We start from the raw sequence: 18,395 nt of genomic DNA, 5'->3' as shown, positions 1-18,395 counted from the left end.
AACGGACTATTTAACCTCAGGGGAAGCTCTATGGGCCTCAGTACCAGTATGTTCTGATGGTGTCTTTGCTTTTATTCTGTTACAATTTCCATGGTTTTAAAGCTGGAAAAAATAGTGTATTTTTGTGAAGTCAAGGCTTTCATGGCCGGCATCCATGGTTTTTTGTGGGTTTTTCGGCTATGTGGCCATGTTCTAGAAGATTTCTTCCTGACGTTTCGCCAGGATCTGTGGCTGGTAGTTTCAGAGAAGTATGCCAGCACAGATGCTGGCGGAAACGTCAGGAAGAAAATCTTCTAGAACATGGCCACATAGCCTGAAAAACCCAGAAAAAAAAGTTATATTTTGTTTGCATTACTTAAAACACTTTAGCAGTCTGTGTCTTAATGCTAATGTTCCTCCTGGATCACTACTTCAGTTCTCTGCATTTATGACATCTTAAAAAAATATTCTAGTAATAAGATTGTAGAATACAATGTTAAATTAGTTTGTAAATCTTGCTTTGATTCCTTTGAGAGAAATAGGGTGGAGAAAAAAGCCTAGGTCCAGTGGCTTGTCCCAACTAGGGTAGACTAATTCAAAAGATGGTTTATGGTTCCACACCTATGTAAATCCCATTGCATCAGTAGATCCACTCTAATGGGATTGGTAACTGGATTTAGGCCTGAATATTTAGAGTTCTGTTTTATTTTCACACATATTTTGTAGGAAAAGCCAGCATGGGTGTAGTGATTTGTTGCCTTGAATACGTCTCCTGGAGACCAAAGTTCAAATACTGGCTCATCCACAAGAACCCACTGTGACTTGACCAAGTCACTCTCAGCCACAGAGGAAAGAAAGCACAAATCCCCTCTAACAAATCTTGTTCAAGGAACAAAAAACCATGATAGGTTCACCTTAATGTTACCAAAGTTGGAAATGATTTGAAGGCACCAACAACAACAACAACAACACAACACTATAATACTAAGATATTTTATATAGTATATTCCTATGTGGTTTCTGTGCTGCTAAGAGCATTGATTCTCCTGACTTCCAGCTTGCCTTGAAGTGACATCTGAGGGAGACAAGGGTCCAAAAACACACTGCAGAAATCATCCAGCTTGAGACCACTTTAACTGCCCTGGCTCAGTTTAGGGAATTCTGGGAACTGTGATTTTGTGAGCCGTTTAGCCTTCTCTGTCAGAGAGCTCTGGTGCCACCAAAAGCTACAATTCCAGGATTCCTAACACTGAACCAGGGCAGTTAAAGCAGTCTCAAACTGAATTATTTCTGCAGTGTGTTTTGGATCTGTATCTATATGAGCCTTTGTAAATTTTAAGATCTTCGGGGAGGACTTCTTCTCAGACCCAGCCCCCTCATATGTATGGTTGGTGAACACCTTACAACTGCTCCAGATTCTGGACTTCTCTTCCATGGGAAGCTAAGCTCTTTTTCTTTTCTGGTAGGGGAAGACCTTTTTATTTGAACAGGGCATTTGATTGTCTAGCTGGCTATGTAAGGTACTGAGGTGTTTTAATGATGTGCCGTAATTTTCTGTGATGTTTTAAATGATTGTGCATGGGTTTTGCTGATGTTTAGTTGATATTTTTTAATTGTCTTTTAACTAGTTTATCATATTTTTTTAAAAAAATACCTTGTCTTAATTCATGATTTGCACCAGCTTGCGCTCTTATTGAGAAAAGTCAGTTATTTTAGTTTAGTTTATAGTTAAAGTAAAATAGTGATGCTATTATTATTATAGGGGGCCCTGATATGCAATCCATACTCCCCATAGAAAAAGGAGTCTGGACACAGACTGTAGTTGTGGGAATTGAAAGGAAACGGTAAAGTAGGGAACTAAAAATTCAGTTTGGAGGGCTACATTCCAATAGCCAGGCAAGGGAAAAGGCCAAAGGGTGAGACCAGCAAAGCTATTAAAGCTGGTGACTGATTTGTGGGGCGGAGATGGAACCAGCTCAGATCCCAGGATGTTTGAAAGACTGTAGTCCAAAACGCACTCAGGAATAACCTAGTTTGAGACCACTTTAAACTACTGGCTCAATGCTACAGAATCCTGGGACTGTCGTTTTGTAAGACATTTAGTCTTCTCTGTCAACTCTGGTGTCACACTAATATTACAATTCCTAGGATTTCCTAGCACGAGCCAGGGCAGTTAAAGCAGTCTCAAACTGGCATTATTCTTGTGTGTGATTTGGACCTGTATCTTTCTGTATGAGGCCTTTTGAGCTCTACAGACTTTCTAGAAGCTTCTCTCTATGTCCTGCTAACCTCTCAGGCTCATTTGGTAGGGAAAAGAGAAAGAAGCTTTCTCAGCGACTGCTGCCAATTGAAACTCTCTCCTTGTGAAGTTTAGGATGGCCCTTCCTGACTATCCTTCCACCAGCACATGGAATCCTGCCTATTTCATCAGGCTTTTAGGTATTGACCATGATGGCTCTAATAGTATTGCTATTTCCTTGGTTTTATACTGTTTTTAACTTACTATTAATTTTATCTCTTTAGAGTGTTGTTTTTCAAATATATAGTTTAGATGTTTTTGTACAGTTGTTCGGTTTGTTTGTTTTTGTGATGCTTTCAAGTTGCTTTTGACTTTCGGCAAACCTAAGATGACCCTATCAAGATTTTTTGGCTAGATTTGTTCAGACGGGATTTGCCATTTGTCTTCCTCAGAGGCTGAATATGACATACCAAAGTCACTGAGTGGGTTTCCAGCTGCCGAGTAGGGGCTCTCAAAAACTGGTCTCCAGAGTCCTAATCCAAATAAGTTTGGGAGTACATTGCTTCTGAGAAAGTTGATCCCATGAAACAGAGCTGGGCAATCTGTGTCCCTCCACTTATTGTTGGGCTGCACAGCTTCTAGCATAAACCAACAGGTTGGGAGAATAGGTTCTACTAATATTGCATGGCACCGTTACAGACAGCCCCAAATAAAGCTGCTTCGAGTCACAGTGGAGGTATGGTGTTTCAATGGCATGCGTCCTGGCAGAATGAGGCAGAATGAAAAATGGAGTTTTGGTATCCATTTGAATAAAATATTGATTCTAAATAAATAAATAAATTCTTATCTACGGATCTTAGGGCATAGAATAAAATCAATTTGAACAATTTCAAATTTAAAAGAAATAAATATAAATTACAGTCTAAAATGTATTTTAAACTATATAACAAGTTAAAACAAGCTAAAACAATGTGCGTACAAATTGGATAATATCATGGGTACCACAGCAGAGAAGGACTATTCCCGTGCCCTCATGTAGCATATTACAGTTACTGATGAGACACAGAAGAGTAAACCTCAGTCCTCTGGTGTACATGGAGAGAAGCACACTATCATGTAACAGGGCTTTCTAGGGCTTTAAACATCATCAGAAGGACCATGAATGCAAATTGGAAACAGATTGTCAGCCACTGCAATTCATTTAAAAAAACTGATGTTACATGGTTAACATTGCTGATTATTTAATTCGGCATCATGAGTGGCTCCAAAAAGAGAAAGCTGGATTGGGGATTCATGCATGTGTGAAAGCAGAACATGTGAGCCTACAAGGATACTCTCAAAACTTGTAAATGGTTCAGGTACAGCAAGGGTGATTAAAGTGAAGCACTCTCCCCATGTTTTTTAGACTTCCGCCCCCAGTGTTCCACATTATTAGGCATGTTAGCTAGGACTGGTGGGAACTGGAGTCTAATAATATCCTAGGTGTCACACTTTGCAAAACTCTGATGCTTGTTATTGCACATTATGCAATCTTAGATGTTCAGTCAAGTACCTAATACTTTGTATGAAAAGTAAAGGTAGAGGTTTCCCGTTTGACATGATGGTCAAGTCATGTCTGACTGTACAGGATAGTGCTCATCTCCATTACTAAGCTGAGGGGAGCAGCATTGTCAAAGACAACTCCATGGCCATATGGCCAGCATGACTTCATGGAACACTGTTTCCCACTAAAGTGATACCTATTTATCTACTTGTACTTTTACATGCTTTCAAACTGCTAGGTTGGCAGAAGCTGGGACTAGTGATCGGAGCTTACGCAGTCATGCAGCACTTGGGTTTTGAACTGCCAACCTACTTACTTTACGATTGTCAGAGTCAGCATCTCAGCTGCTGAGCCACTGTGTCCCATTTTGTATGAAGAAATATAAGAAATGTGCTCTTTAGTCATACAACTGCTTGAGAACTGCATTGTCCACATTAGAATTGAAATGGGGCATAAACTGGTTTAGGTGGGTTGGTTGAAGTGCCAAACAGTGCTGAGAGAACTCAGTACATTTTGCATTTACCTGTCAGCCAGGTGTAGTGAAGTGCAATAATTGAGTGGTATTAAAAACAGAAAAAGAATTGCTAGCACTCAAGAGCATCATAAAAAATGAATGGCAAATAAACTATCAAGAAGGTTACTATAGAAATTGCACACATCTTGGTTAACCTGGTGGGCAATATCCTGGCTTTGTTAATATCAAGGGGACTTACTTTGCATGTTTAAGTGCAGCCAGGAGTTTGTGCTGGTTACACCTTGTATTTAATGTTCAGGATTTTAAAACAAAATTACAGTTTAAGAATCCTTCATATTTTTGAAAAGCATGAAGTATGTGTGAATTTTCTCATCTTTTTAATTTCCTTTTTTGCCTGGTGGCGCAGTGGGTAAATGCCTGTACTGCAGCCATTCACTCGAAACCACAAGGTTGCGAGTTCAAGACCAGCAAAAGGGCCCAAGCTCGACTCAGGCTTGCATCCTTCCGAGGTCGCTAAAATGAGTACCCAGACTGTTGGGGGGCTAATTAGCTTACTTGCTAATTAGCTTACTTGCTGTTCACCGCTATGATCTTTGGAATAGCGGTATATAAATAAAACAATTATTATTATTATTATTATTATTATTATTATTAATCTGTTCTGTTGAGTGGCACATACTCCAAATAGACTATGCCATTGCAAGACTGTGGTTGTTTTCAAATCATGATTTGAAAAACATATACTCTCTCCCACAGTCCAAAGAATCTCATTTGTCTATTTGCTCTTAAAATCATCATGCTGTTTATTTGAGTAGGAGAGTTTCTCAGAAACCTCAATAAATGTATTATATGTAACATTCACACAAAATGTTAGCAGACATTTAATGAAAGCATAAGAAGAGATTCTGTATCTTTTGGACATTTGCTTCCTGCCTGACAGATGACATATGCAAAGTGGTAGCATACTACACAGTAACCGTGTGTTCCCATGTACCCTTGGTGTTCCCCAGACATCTGGGTGTTGCCACCTGCTAGCAGACTCTCCAAACTTGCATGGCTGGCTGGAAAAAGCTAAATATTAGAGGGCACAACTTAAAGGGCACAAAATACTGTATGCATGTTTGTGTTTTCCAGAAATCTTCATTTAGCAAGAAGGTGAAAAAGGCTGTGGGGGAGAAAGGGGAAGTTTTGCCATGAAGTCTGCATCTGCATACAGAGATGAAAAGTGGAAGGAGGTCAGATTAAACTCTTGTATAGTACTGAGATGGTTTCAGGTTATGTGGGATTCTTTTAATGGATATTAGGAAGGGGGGAAAAACAAAGAAACCAAGGGGTGAAACAGACGGTCAGGAAGACCTGGCTTCCTGTCAGACTGCGGGTGTGGTGTTCAGACAGCAGCATGTCCTCAGTCTGCCGGGAAGCCACGCAGCTGACCACACGTGCAGTGGATCCATGGCATTTTGGTGGTACAGCGTTTACACACACTGTGCCAAAGAAAGGCGCCCTTTTCCTGGTGCAAAAAGGAGCGGCAGAAAGCTGCTCCTTTTTGCGCTGGGGAAAGGGCACCTTTCTTTGGCATAGCATGCGTAAAGAGCTGCTCCTTTTTGCGCCAGGAAAAGGCCAGGTTGGGGGTGTGACGTGTGTTTGCCATGGCTCCAACCCAGCGAGCAAAGAGGTAGCCAGAAGCTGCACCTTTGGGGTGGTCTGTTTTGTCCCCAAGTCGCTCACCCAATTTTTGAAATATAAAATCCAGAGAAGCTGACCCCCCACCACAACAGAGCTGGGATCCAGCCTCAAGGACCATACAGAGCCCTTTTCAACCATGGCCCCAGGTCTAGACCCTATTTGGTTTCAGGCAGTGGTCTCTAGCTTGAGCAAGGCACACCAGGCACAAGTTCAGATACTGTACTAAAAAGTGAAGCAAGGGAAAGTCAAACAAGTTCAGATTCCAGTTCCAGCAATGCAGGAGAAATATGTGAAGGCTGGGGGAGGAGGCAGAAAAAAATAGCACAGAGAGATTTGCATTCCCCCCAAAAATCTTTTTCCCCAGAAAAATGGAAAAAATAGAACATGAAATATTTTCTTTTAGAATGCTAAATGTTTAAGACTACATACTCACCTATTTATTGCCCCCAAATAATTTCTTAAAACTATAGAACAGGAAGACTTGGAAGGCTAATGTTAAAGACTAAAGACTAATGTTGATGGTTTCTTCATAGGTCATGTCTGTTGTAAGCGCTTTTCAATAGTGCATCTTTGTCTCCATGCTTTCTCTTGTCTTTCTACAGGGAAGACTCCTTGAAGAAAGGGCATTACCCACACAGTGACATTCAGATCATAAGCAAAGCCAGCAGTAGAGGCAGGAACCAGTGGGAAATCGTCTGTGGGGTTGCTGATTTTTTTCGCCTAGAAATCCTTTCAAATAGGCAGAATGAACAGAAATAGAAGAGTTGCATGGAGTGATGAAAACACTGTAATTGTTAATTTCTGTCTGGCTTGCAAATTTTTCACTTCCTACCCTAGTGTCTACACACTGAACATACATATCTGGAATGATATACCTTCATAGATTCTTGGAATTTGTAGTTCTGTGAGGCACCAGCATGCTTTGACAGAAAAGGCTAGAATTCTTGCAAAACTACACATCGCAGAAGTGCATAGGACGGAGCTATAGCAGTTAAAGCAGTGTCAAACTGCATTATTTCTACAGCTTAGATGCACCCAAGGTGTATATTACTCAGAGCTAGGCAAGTTATTTTGACACAAGAGGAAAAAAACACTTCTAGCAGTAAAGGCATATAAGGGGAAAAAATTAAATAACTAGTCTTTCATGTACCCAAAATCTCTAGTTAAAGGCTCTTGCTTCACTCTGCATAAATGGATGTCCATGTGACATCAGAAGGAGGAGGGGGCTGCCTGGATAGATATCCCTCTATACCAACTCAGAGCAACACAAACAACATCTTGACAAAATGCAGTCCTGTGTCTAGCATTGTCATGTTTTTCCCCCTCCTATATGATTTTTAACACCTTTGCCTGATGAAGAAGGTAGTTGAGCTTTGAAAGCTTGCAACATTTATTTTATGCATGTTGGTTGGTCCAATGAAGGTAACACTGTTTTGTGGATTTTGGCTGAAATTGTACTTTGCTGTATGCCCAACATGGCTTCCCCTGGATATGTTTCATCAGTATTAGTAAAACTAAGAAAATCATTTTGTCACCACTATTTCTCCATAGTGTCATGCAGAAATAACACACTTATTTCCATTAAAAGTAGTGAGAAAACAAAACCAAGACTAACAATTTTAATGATCTCATACTGTACATACAAATCTTAACATACAAATCTTTCTCTTACATAGTTTTTATAAATGATTTTGAGGATACTAAATATGTTAACTATGGTGGGTTAGGTGGTCTCCCGGCACTGCTGTTTGCTCCGCGAGGGAGTCGTAGCAGCCAAACCGCGTGACTCCCTCGCGGAGCAAAAAAGCTCCAAAATGGAGCTTCTTCCTGTGGCACAGTTATGACACCGTGAGGCGCCAATGGCGCACTTGCAACATCATAAGTGCCGCGCGATGTGCGGACGCACAGCGTCCGCTACGTCAATATGGCAGCAGCCGTGTGGAACGGCTGCTGCCATATTCTCCATATTGATTACGTATTAGGGTTAGGGGGGTGCGGAAGCACTGCCCCTTCCTAACCCTAACACATAGTCAATACGTATTTTATGGGGGTTTGTAACCCGCCATAATCATTCAAAAGCTTTTGGAGGGGGAAAATTAATTCCTCTCCTCCCCCCAAACTTTCACATCTCTAGGTGTTTTTCCAGCCTGTATGACACAGCTAGGCTCCTCAGTCTTCTAGTGAGTATGCTGTTACTTAGTGGATCCTCTGATGTCTACATTTCTTGAATCAGCCGTTAAAAGAAAAAAAATGGTTATACTCTTTCATTCTATGTAGTGATGTTGGAATGGAACAATGACTATCCTGCCATATGCCTTATGGAACAATGACTATCCTGCCATATGCCTTAGTATTGATCCTGTAAGGCACATTTCATCATGACACTTGGCTGGCCCCCACAGTAATGTGTTGTTTAGAGGCATAGTTCTGCTCTGCAAGCTCACCTGCATTGCGGGATTTACAACCAATGTAAAACACATCCCTTGTTCTGTGTCACATTTATGGCAGACTTGCTGTTTTCTGTTGAGTAAAGAAGGCTTGTTAAGCTATTGTATTGTTTTTCCATACTGCATTTGGATGGTGAGATCTGCTGTTGCCAGAGTATTTACCCTTTCTTTTTAGGTTTAACATTATGCAGTTGTATAGGACAGAAACAACCTGAGCAAGCAGAGGATTCTGACTAAGGCTTTCTTTTCTTCTACATGCATCAGCTCCACCCATTTTTACAATGTTCAGTCATGGTTTTTCATTACGTGCTGGTTCTGCCTGTTTAGCACTGGTGCAACAGTAGAATTGCACCAGTGATATGATCCTGTATTCAGTGGTGATCCTGTTCCCATGTTTTCCTATGTATGGCCTAGAAATTAAGCTGAATTCGTAAGTATGTGTGAAAGGAAAGTCAGCCAAAAATGTTAAGTAATTAATTTATCATAGCCACCAGTACGTAGTTTAGATTTCATCAAGGGGGAAAGGTATTCATCTGTTTCTTTGGTTGCTTTTGCTGGAAATATTTGGCATACATTCTCAACTGACTTTTCAGTGCATGCTGTAGCCTGTTCTTTTGTCAGGGGCAAAAACAATAAAAATACAGAAGAAAGCTTTTTATCTTTGCTCTGTAGGTACTGCTGATTTTACTCCTAATTCACAGAGTTGTCTTGGATTAATTTCATCAACATCAGAGCTGTAAATTAAAGTGAATACTCTGGACAAAGGCGTAGCCTAATATTAAACCACCTGCATTCTGGATAGATCTGATATAGAGGAATATTGTACTATATGTTAGTAGAGCTCCTTTCTACCCTTAATTATTTTGCTTAGTTAACTAAAGGTGGCTTTATACAAACAACAGTGTGATTTTGGTGGATAGTGATATCATTTTTGCATGGTTTTGTGAATACTCAAAGATGCTGAGATCATGGCTGTCAATGGATCTATTAACTTTGGGATCATTTCCCAGATGTAAGTTGCATGTAGAGCTAAGAAAAAGTACTTCTTTCCTATGCTGGCTCTGGAGCGTCACTAGGGTTGCGGGGGATGTATGCCACACCTGGTGATACCCAAAGGGGGTGGTGACACTACTGCTCCCCAAACATCTGCCTTTGGTCAGAAACAGGCTGTGGCGTTCGCCTGGATCTCTTATAAACACTGGAGCTCAGTAGAAGAGAAGATGTGAGGTCACCAGAAGTTGGAAATGACTTGAAAATGCACAACAAAAACAACAAGCTGCCTTACATCCCATTTTGGGAGAAAGGACGGGATATAAATTCCTTTAATAAATAAACGAATGAATAAATTTGTGATACAAGACATTCATGGCCTTTTAAAGGATCTGGCTGCCTTTTCACATATGGAGATCTTGCTCTCCTTTGTTCTTTCTAACATTGCAATCCTATGTATGTCTACTTAAGAATAATTTCCAATGAGTTTAGCAGGCTTTACTCCCAGTTGACACAGGCCTGTTTAGAATTCCTCCGATTAGCTTTCCTTTTGTCCATTGAGGGATGTGGAATGCGCAGCCCTCTTTAAAAACAACAACTGTGTAATGACAAGTGTCACTGAGAAGGCTGCATGTTGAAAGTTTCATCTTTTCCAGCATCACCTCCCACCCCACCCCTTCACTTATCAGATTGCCAGCTTAACAAGAAATCTCCCACACAATGCCTTTTTTTATTCTAAGGACAATTTACATTTTATTGGGTTGTTTTTTGTTTTTTGACATTCAAAGAACTGTCAGAAGAGACCTTTCCAGCAGCCGCTTTGAGAAGAAAGGCTCTCTTTAGAGACAGAGGGCAGATGCATTGATCACAGCATGGTTTACAGGATTGGAAACTGGGTGGGGTGCCTTTAGGTCCACGCATGTTGGCTGCAAAACAAAGACTAGCTGTAGTGACAAGTTCTGCCCGTCCAGGTCGGTGCATCTGTCCATTTCTCGGTGACAGCAAAAATGTTAGCTTATTGTGAATTGTATGCTTCCAGCTCTTCCGCGGCGAGGAGTCTTGTTTTGTCTGTGTTTGTTTCCACTGTGCAAAACAGAGCCCTACATTTTTAATTAGCAGAAGTGAATGGTGAAAAGGGAGGTGTGTGTGTGTTTGTGTGTTTGCGGTGGGAGGGGGCTGAGTAACAAGCCTCTGTGGAGAGCATCTGGGATGTGTTGCCATGACGACAAGTTCAGCAGGCTGCCAGCTAGCATGTCAATGGGCAGCGTAGAGAGGGAGCTTTGAAACAGTGCCTGGGAGCCACAATGTGATTGGTCACACCTCTGTTGTGTTTGTGTGGACCGGGGAATGCTGGGTAGGACCCCTGAGTGAATGCTCAGTTTGTCTCAAAGCAGCGGTGAGGTAATGCTTTTGAATCTTTTGGGGATTATGGACTGGATCTTTGAAAGGCTGCGTCGTAGATGGTTTTTCATTCTCTTTGGAACTGTTTGCCCTCTTAAGACAGTCGCTATGGTCGCTATGGTCGCTGTGCATGTTGACGGAGGAGTGCAATGCGGAAACTGTAGGAAAGCAGTTTTAAGACTGATCCGTGGGCAGACGGATTGACGTGGTTTGGGAAGAGCTGCTTTTAGCAGAACCGTGCAATTCCGGCATAGTTGTAGGTGTGCTGACACAACTCCCTTTGTGTAAAAGAAAAGAAAAAGAGCTGGTGGAAGAGAAAAGGAAGTTTGGAATTACTTTGTGTTCGCCTTTAGAAGGATAGAACATATTATATAACTATAAGGTAGCTAGGATTTGTGTTGTTCAATTCAATGCAGGATATGTGAACGTTGACAATAGACATCTACTTTAAAACTATAAACAATCAATCCCACTGTGCAGTGGGAAACATTTCAGTATAGTTCTGGAATTATGTCGGCACTGTTTTTTAAAACTTAATTCCAGCATGAAGACTTGTTGACTGCACCTTGGTTGATCCCCTGTTTTATGAAAAGAGCGGGGAGAAATGGATGGTATAAGTGTATGTCTTCTTAGCTGATAAGATTTGCTTAAATAATTGACTACCTATTCTTGTTTATTGAGAGAAATAATAGGAAGACAACATTTGCATTCATGTCCATTTGCTTCCACTGAGCACTTGCATAACCAGACCAAAGCAGCCTGCTTCATTATGATCAGGTATGGATGCATAGATGCACATTCACCTAACACCCTCATTAGATTTGTCACCTTAATTTGTATAACCAAATAAGGGTTAGCAAAATCCAAGAGATGAAAGAACACTGACGAAAAACAATACATAACACAACACTTCCACCTAAAACATAAATTCACTCCTGGGCATTTGAATGTTGCAGTTGCTTCAGTGACTTTGCTCTTGCATGCACATACCAGATAGTGCTCACAAAAGATAATTTTGTTCTGTAATAGGTCTCTAGTTTCTCCTGGTGTTCTTCTAGCAGAGGGATGGACATCCTGCAGCCCGCAGCCTAATTTTATGTCATTCTTGGCAAGTTATCAATTCAAACTTCAGGCAGGGTGAACTATACTTCCCACAGTAGCCTCCTGCATGTGGATGGTGTGTGAGAGATAAAACGAAGGTGGTTTCAGATTGAGAGTAGCTGTGTGTTTTTATTTCAGTTAAAAGGAGACAGAGACACAAATAGGGTCAGGGGAAAAAAAACAGGGGCTCCCCTCAGTTTTAGCTGTGGCCCTGCTCTACATTGGCTTATTGGCATGTGGTTTCTGAAACATTATTCCCAAAATGAGGAAGATTCATTTCCCACCTTGCTCTTACACTTTACTTTTGTTATTTTCAAAAAGAGTACTGTATTATCATAATGTTATTCCTGTTCCCAGATAATGGAAGGAGCATTGGCTACCCTTGTTGTCTGTGAAGAGAATAGGTGCATTTGCACAACATAAGCCAGGAATGCTGGGGAGCCCTGACTTGTCATGAATAAGCAGTATGCTGGTGGCTGTTGCACAGCAGCTCCCATTTTCAGTGTGTGTGTGTGTGTGTGTGTGTGCCTTCAAATGGCCTATTGATTGACTTATGGCAACCTCTTGAACTTCACAGGGTTTTCTTAGACAAGGTATACTCTAAACGTGGCTTTCTTTCCTCTGAAATATAAACTACAGCACCTGGTATTCATTGACAGCCTCCCATCCAAATACTAACCAGAGCTGACCCCGCTTAGTTTAGTGTTCAAGATCAGACATGACCGGATCCTGCCGTGGCTAAATGAAGCATAGAACTTTGCTCTTTTGTTGGTTTACTGTGTCATCTGGAAGCAGACAATTTCTTTTTTCTAGTTTGTTCCCCTCCCAGCAAATCAGAGAAAGAAATCATGGTTTGTTCTTAGCCTCTTCCCCTGGTCTTTTCTTTAAGTTAGGAGAAGGAGTGGGTGGTTTGACAGGAAGTTTTGTGAATGAACAGGAAAATATACAGTGTGGTCAGAGTGAAGTAATATGTTGTTTTTTTCTTTCCCCTCAAAGTTATGGTTGTGTTTGGAGTGTGTAAATCTGGTACAGATATGAAAATCCAGAAGGTTGCTGGGCCAAAGGCATAAGGAAAGCATAAAGAAATTTTCTGGTGACAGAAATTTTCACAACATATCTCTCAGTGAGCATAATCTAGGGACAGGTTACAATTTTTTCCTTGCGTTGTTGGAGAACGGAAGGGGACCTATGAAATCTGTGTCTGCATGTGGATCTCCTTGAAGATTTAGGGTGTGTATGTGTTTTCACACACACATTGGTATTTTTATTTATATCTTTGTATCAAACTGTAAGGAAGCTAGGCTATCTGTTCATCTCAAAAATATTGTAAGTAATTTTTCTTAGTTCAAAAGTAATACTTTACTATATCAAGGCATCTGAAGAAGTATTTTGCCGAAATAGAGCAATTAGCAGCAAGAGTCCACTCCCCCTTTTTCTTTGCAGAATAATATTATGTTTCAGATACTGGATTCTTCTAGCACAGGGGTTCCCAATCTTTTTGGCTCATGGAGCCCTTATTTCTATGGCAGAACCCCTAAGAGGCCTACCCTATGTCTTACAAGTTAATGGTGTTTAGGAGTATATATAAGAATAAAAAAATTATTTAATTTCCTCCTATTTTTATTTATTTCATTTTCCTAGAACGGCCGTGGAGCACCTGGGAAGTGCACACAGACCCCTAAAGGCTTCTCATAGCACAGGTTGGGAAACCCTGTTCTAGAGAAAAAACTAAAATACTGCTAGAAGTAGGATTTAACTGTGTTCTTACAAAAAAAAAAAAATCCCCCATATATCACTCACAATTCCATGCAGTCTTATAAATTTTTGATTTTAAGTTTCTTCTGCTGGTCACTGAAACCATGTGAAGTGTTATTTGGGAGCTGTAGCAAACTCACTTTCTGCATGATTACAGTAAACATATCTGATACTTAATGTCAGGTCAGCAGACTGGTGACCCTGGATCAGATTTAGTGTAGGAAGACCAAAATTCAAACTTACAGGTGGGGAGAGGTTCACTGGCTTATTTTAGAAGTCACAATTCAGTTATTAATCTACTTCTTTGAGGGCTGCTGATGTCTTATCAACTACTTTACTTAAGGAGCCCTGGAAGCACAGTACTGGTTAAATGCCTGTACTGCAGCCACACGGTTCTGAGTGCCATCCCAGGCAGGGCTCCAAGGTCCTCTCAGCCTTCCATCCTTTTGTAGGTCGGTAAAATGAGTACCCATCTTGTTGGGGGCAATTGGCTTACACATTGAAAACATCTTGGAGAATGCTAATTCACTCATAAGCAGTATAGAAATGCACTTGTTATTGCTGTTGCTATCTCTCTTGGGCTTTACTTCACGAACGAAGATTCAGGAAGGACTCATCCCGCGCTTTCTACAAGCGCATTGATGACTAAAAAGGCCAATCCGAGATGATCCGAAAATTTGGCTGAGCCTGAGATGTTGTTTCAGGGAGTCTTTGTATCTCTTCTTTGGAGCGCCCCTCTTATGCTGACCCGTGGCGAGTTCACCGTAGAATACTATTTTTGGGAGGTGATGGTCCTTCATCCTAGAAACGTGTCCTGCCCAGTGCAGCTGCGTCCTCAATAGCATGGCCTCAATGCTGGTGATCCCTGCTTGCTCAAGGACAGCAACATTTGTCACATAGTCAGTCCAGTGTATATTTAGAATTATGCATAAACAGTGCTGATGAAAGCATTTGAGGAGTTGTAGGTGTTGGCAATAGGCGACCCATGTTTCAGACCCATAGAGGAGAATAGACAGTACAATGGCTCTATGCACTCTGATTTTTGTGCTTTGCCTCAGGACTCTTTTGTGAAGCCTTCTGAATGCACTATACGCCTTTGCTAGTCTGTGATCGATCTCTTTATCAGTCTTGGCATCTGAAGAGATGATGCTTCCCAGGTAGGTGAACTGCTGGACGGACTTAAGCACAGATGTGCCTACAGTGATGTGGGGATGGTAGTGTTCTTCCTGTAGTGCAGGCTGGTAGAGAACTTCCATTTTCTTTAGACTGACTTCCAGTCCAAAGAGTTCTGCAGCTGTTGCAAAACAAGATGTTAGGCACTGAAAAGCTGCTTCCGTAATGGCAACGAGGGCAGCATCATCAGCAAAAAGCAGCTCACGGACTAGATAATTTAGAGTCTTAGTGCGAGCCCTCAGACGCTGTTGCTATACTCTTTCATGAAAGGGCAGATGAAAATGTAATGCCAGAACTGGCCAACAGTCTAGAATTTTCTGGAATGATCTATAGCCTGGAGAAGAGAAGGTTAAGGGGTGATATGATAGCCCTGCTTAAATACTTGAAGGGATGTCATATTGAGGAGGGAGCTAACTTGTTTTCTGCTGCTCCAGAGACTAGGACCCGGAGCAATGGATGCAAGCTAGAGGAAAAGAGATTCCACCTCAACATTAGGAGGAACTTCCTGACAGTAAGGGCTGTTCGACAGTGGAACACACTTCCTCAGAGTGTAGTGGAGTCTCCTTCCTTAGAGGGCTTTAAACAGAGGCTGGATGGCCATCTGTTGGGGATGCTTTAATTTAGTTTTCCTGCATGGCAGGAGGTTGGCCTGGATGGCCTTTGCGGTCTCTTCCAACTCCATGATTCTGTGATTCTATTAAAGTTACTCTGTTCACTGATCTTTTCACAAAACTCATAATGAGAGTTTTCCATGTGTATTACTCTGGTGTAGTGGTTTGAGTGTTGCACTGTGACACCGGAAACCAGGGTTTGAATCCCCACTCAGCCATGAAAACTGACTGAATGGCCTTGGGCAAGCCACACTCACTCAGTCTCAGAGGAAGGCAACGGCAAACACCCTCTGAACAAACCTTACCAAGAAAACCTCATGATAAGTTCGTCTTTGGGTCACCATAAGTCATAAATGACTTGAAAGTACACAACAACAATAAAAATATGCAGGGAAAAACTTTGGTTGGAAAAAATATTTAACAGGGCATTTCTTTTCTACTCATTTTCATTGTAGTTTCATTTTCATTGGGGTTTATTTCAGGTGAGCGTTGCAGCCAGTCAGACAAAACCTGAGGGGAAAGTAATTAGGTTCTGAAAAGGGCTACATTGTTTTCTTATCAAATGGAGGTGGAAGATAAAAAATTGAAGATGTTTTTTCCTAGTGTGGGACAATGCTGTTGTCCTGTTTTTCATTGATGCACTTATCGTTTTTAAATACATACATGTGAGTAGAACTGCGCCATTTTATTGCACTATCGCAAGTATCTTTAGGCATTTTAATAATAAAGTATACCAAAGATGCTTTGAACTATCTTTTTTGTTGCAACTATTAGAAATTGCTGCTTTATGGCAGTTAGTAGGGGGACCAGTATAAATCCCTCTGAATGTTTAATAAACATATGGAGAGATTCTTAAACTCATACAGTCTGGTCCCACATACAACTAGAACTGTACATTGCCTTTTCAATTTCTGATGAATATCCATTTGGATGTTCATGAAAAAGTTTGATTTTTCCATATGGATATACATGAGGGAAACTCCTAAACTCAGAAGGGTATGTTGATTGGATAGTCTCCCTCCTCAGGTTTTGGCTTTCTCACCCTGCACATTTATATGTGCAATTCTTTCTCAAAAATACCTGAAGGATGTTTGTGAAAAGAGGCAGGAGTGGGACTAGCCCATATTGGCCCAAGAAACTGCCTGCATATTCACTTACTGTGCAGAAGGATTTGTGTGAATGTTTTTTATGTGTCTTAGTCTAGACTGGCATAATTAAGATAAGAACATTGTGGTTGATTTTGATCACTTTGGCTCCTGGACCTGTCAAAGTTGTCCATTCTTATGCTGCCACTTGACCAGAAGCCTCTGACCTACTCTTCTGCCTCTAGAAATCCATGATTTAATTTGCTGATCTAAAAGCCTTGATCTTGGTAGAACTTGAATATGCACTCCAGAACACAATGGCATATACAAATCATTCCCTAGAATAGCTCACACCACAGTGTTGAGCCACTGCTAAGTATGGCAGGCACCACAAGAACTTGGAGTATACTTTGGAATCTCAGAATTTTCTGGGCATGTTGTAGGGTAGTGGTTCATTGAACAGTGAATTCCCAATTGTCAAGAATGACAATTCTTCATAGAAAAAAATCAGTAATGGTAGACAAGCTTGTGTGTAGTACTGTTTGCTTAACTCCTATCAGTCATTAGTTGCAGAAAGCAGCCCATTCTTAATTCACAGGGCAAAGGGCTATTAGTAACCCTAATAATCCTGGTTATCATTTTGGTGCAGCCTGTCTGCAGCATGCAAGATTATGGCAAATAGCAAGGGAAAGAGAGTAAGTAGAACTGGATGGTGGTGGTGTTAACTTCCTTCAAGTTGACATTAGAATCATAGAACTGGAAGAGACCACAAGGGCCATCCAGTCCAACCCCATGCCATGCAGAAAATCTAAATCAAAGCATCCCTGACAGATGGCCATCTAGCCTCTGTTTAAAAACTTTTTGTTTTTCATTATCTTTTTAATAAGTTAAATACCTTTCATTTCCCATCAGATTATTGATTTGTGATTTTTACGAATTTGCAGATGTTTGGTTTTAATGTGGACTTTTAAAAACTGAAAGATATAAACAAAACTTGGTTTTGAAACATACAGTTTGGTGTGTAGATATTTTGCGTGATTACTTCATATACTTGGCTATAAATCGACTTCATATATAAATTGAGGTCTGTTTTGGGACCAAAATTATGGATTTTGATATGACCCATGGCTAAGGTGAGGGTAAAATGTAGAGGCATGTGACAAATAATCTAAAGGATGAAGCAAAGGAAAAGAATGCCAAAGAGGTTACAAAATTCCATCAGGCATAACTGCTCATCCTAATGGCTGGGTGGATGAGGAGGAAGTACAGTAAATGGGGACTATGTGATCTATGGGAGAGGTGACTAAGCACAGGCAGGGCTAAGACATCTCAAAAAGGATGAAAAGGCAAAGCCAAGAAAATGGTGAACCACATTCACTGTGGTTAAGGGTGAAAAATGTGAAAAAACCGCAAATAAAAACACTATTCTTTTTACTGAGAGAACACCTCTCTAGGAATCTCTGCGTCCTCCAGTGCAACTTCATGGTCAGCATCTTCCAGAAGTTGATCATAGAATCATGTTGCAGGATCTACAAATGGCTAAAGACGTGTTTTCTCTAGAAACCTCTAGGTTCTCCAACATAACTCTATGCTCAACATCCAGCAGAATTGCACTGGAGGATCTAGAAATTCCTAGAAAGAACATATTAACCAAAATCACAAATAATCAGACCCGCAAAAGTAAAATCTGCGAATGTGGAGGGCCAACTGTAGTGATTATAGCCTTTAATGTGATAACTTTCTCTGATTTTAACACAGAAAAGCTGACAAACATACACAGATATCTTATTCATATCCTTCAAATCCCGATTCCTCTTGGCACTCCTTTGCAAGAAGAACCAAAGAGTTGCCAACGTCGCCATTTTCCTGCCTTTTCTGGCATTCAAAAAACAAAAAGGTCCGGAATGTTG

General features: G+C 40.9%; 1 protein-coding gene across 6 annotated transcripts in view; it reads left to right on the top strand.

Annotated features, from left to right (window-relative positions):
- Positions 1–18,395, top strand: part of STOX2 (storkhead box 2) — a 337,882-nt gene that overhangs the window by 267,749 nt on the left and 51,738 nt on the right. Inside the window, exon 1 of one of the 6 annotated variants that reach the window (XM_042467228.1) lies at positions 5,238–5,471. The exons of the other annotated variants lie outside the window; for them this stretch is intronic. The gene's annotated coding sequence lies outside the window, so the exon portion shown is untranslated. Of the gene's footprint in view, positions 1–5,237; positions 5,472–18,395 lie in introns of those variants that run through there. 6 annotated transcript variants of the gene reach the window in all.

The sequence above is a fragment of the Sceloporus undulatus genome, chromosome 5 (genome assembly GCF_019175285.1).
Source record: "Sceloporus undulatus isolate JIND9_A2432 ecotype Alabama chromosome 5, SceUnd_v1.1, whole genome shotgun sequence".
NCBI classification, from domain to species: Eukaryota; Metazoa; Chordata; class Lepidosauria; order Squamata; family Phrynosomatidae; genus Sceloporus; species Sceloporus undulatus.
This window is presented reverse-complemented; position numbering and strand designations above follow the sequence as displayed.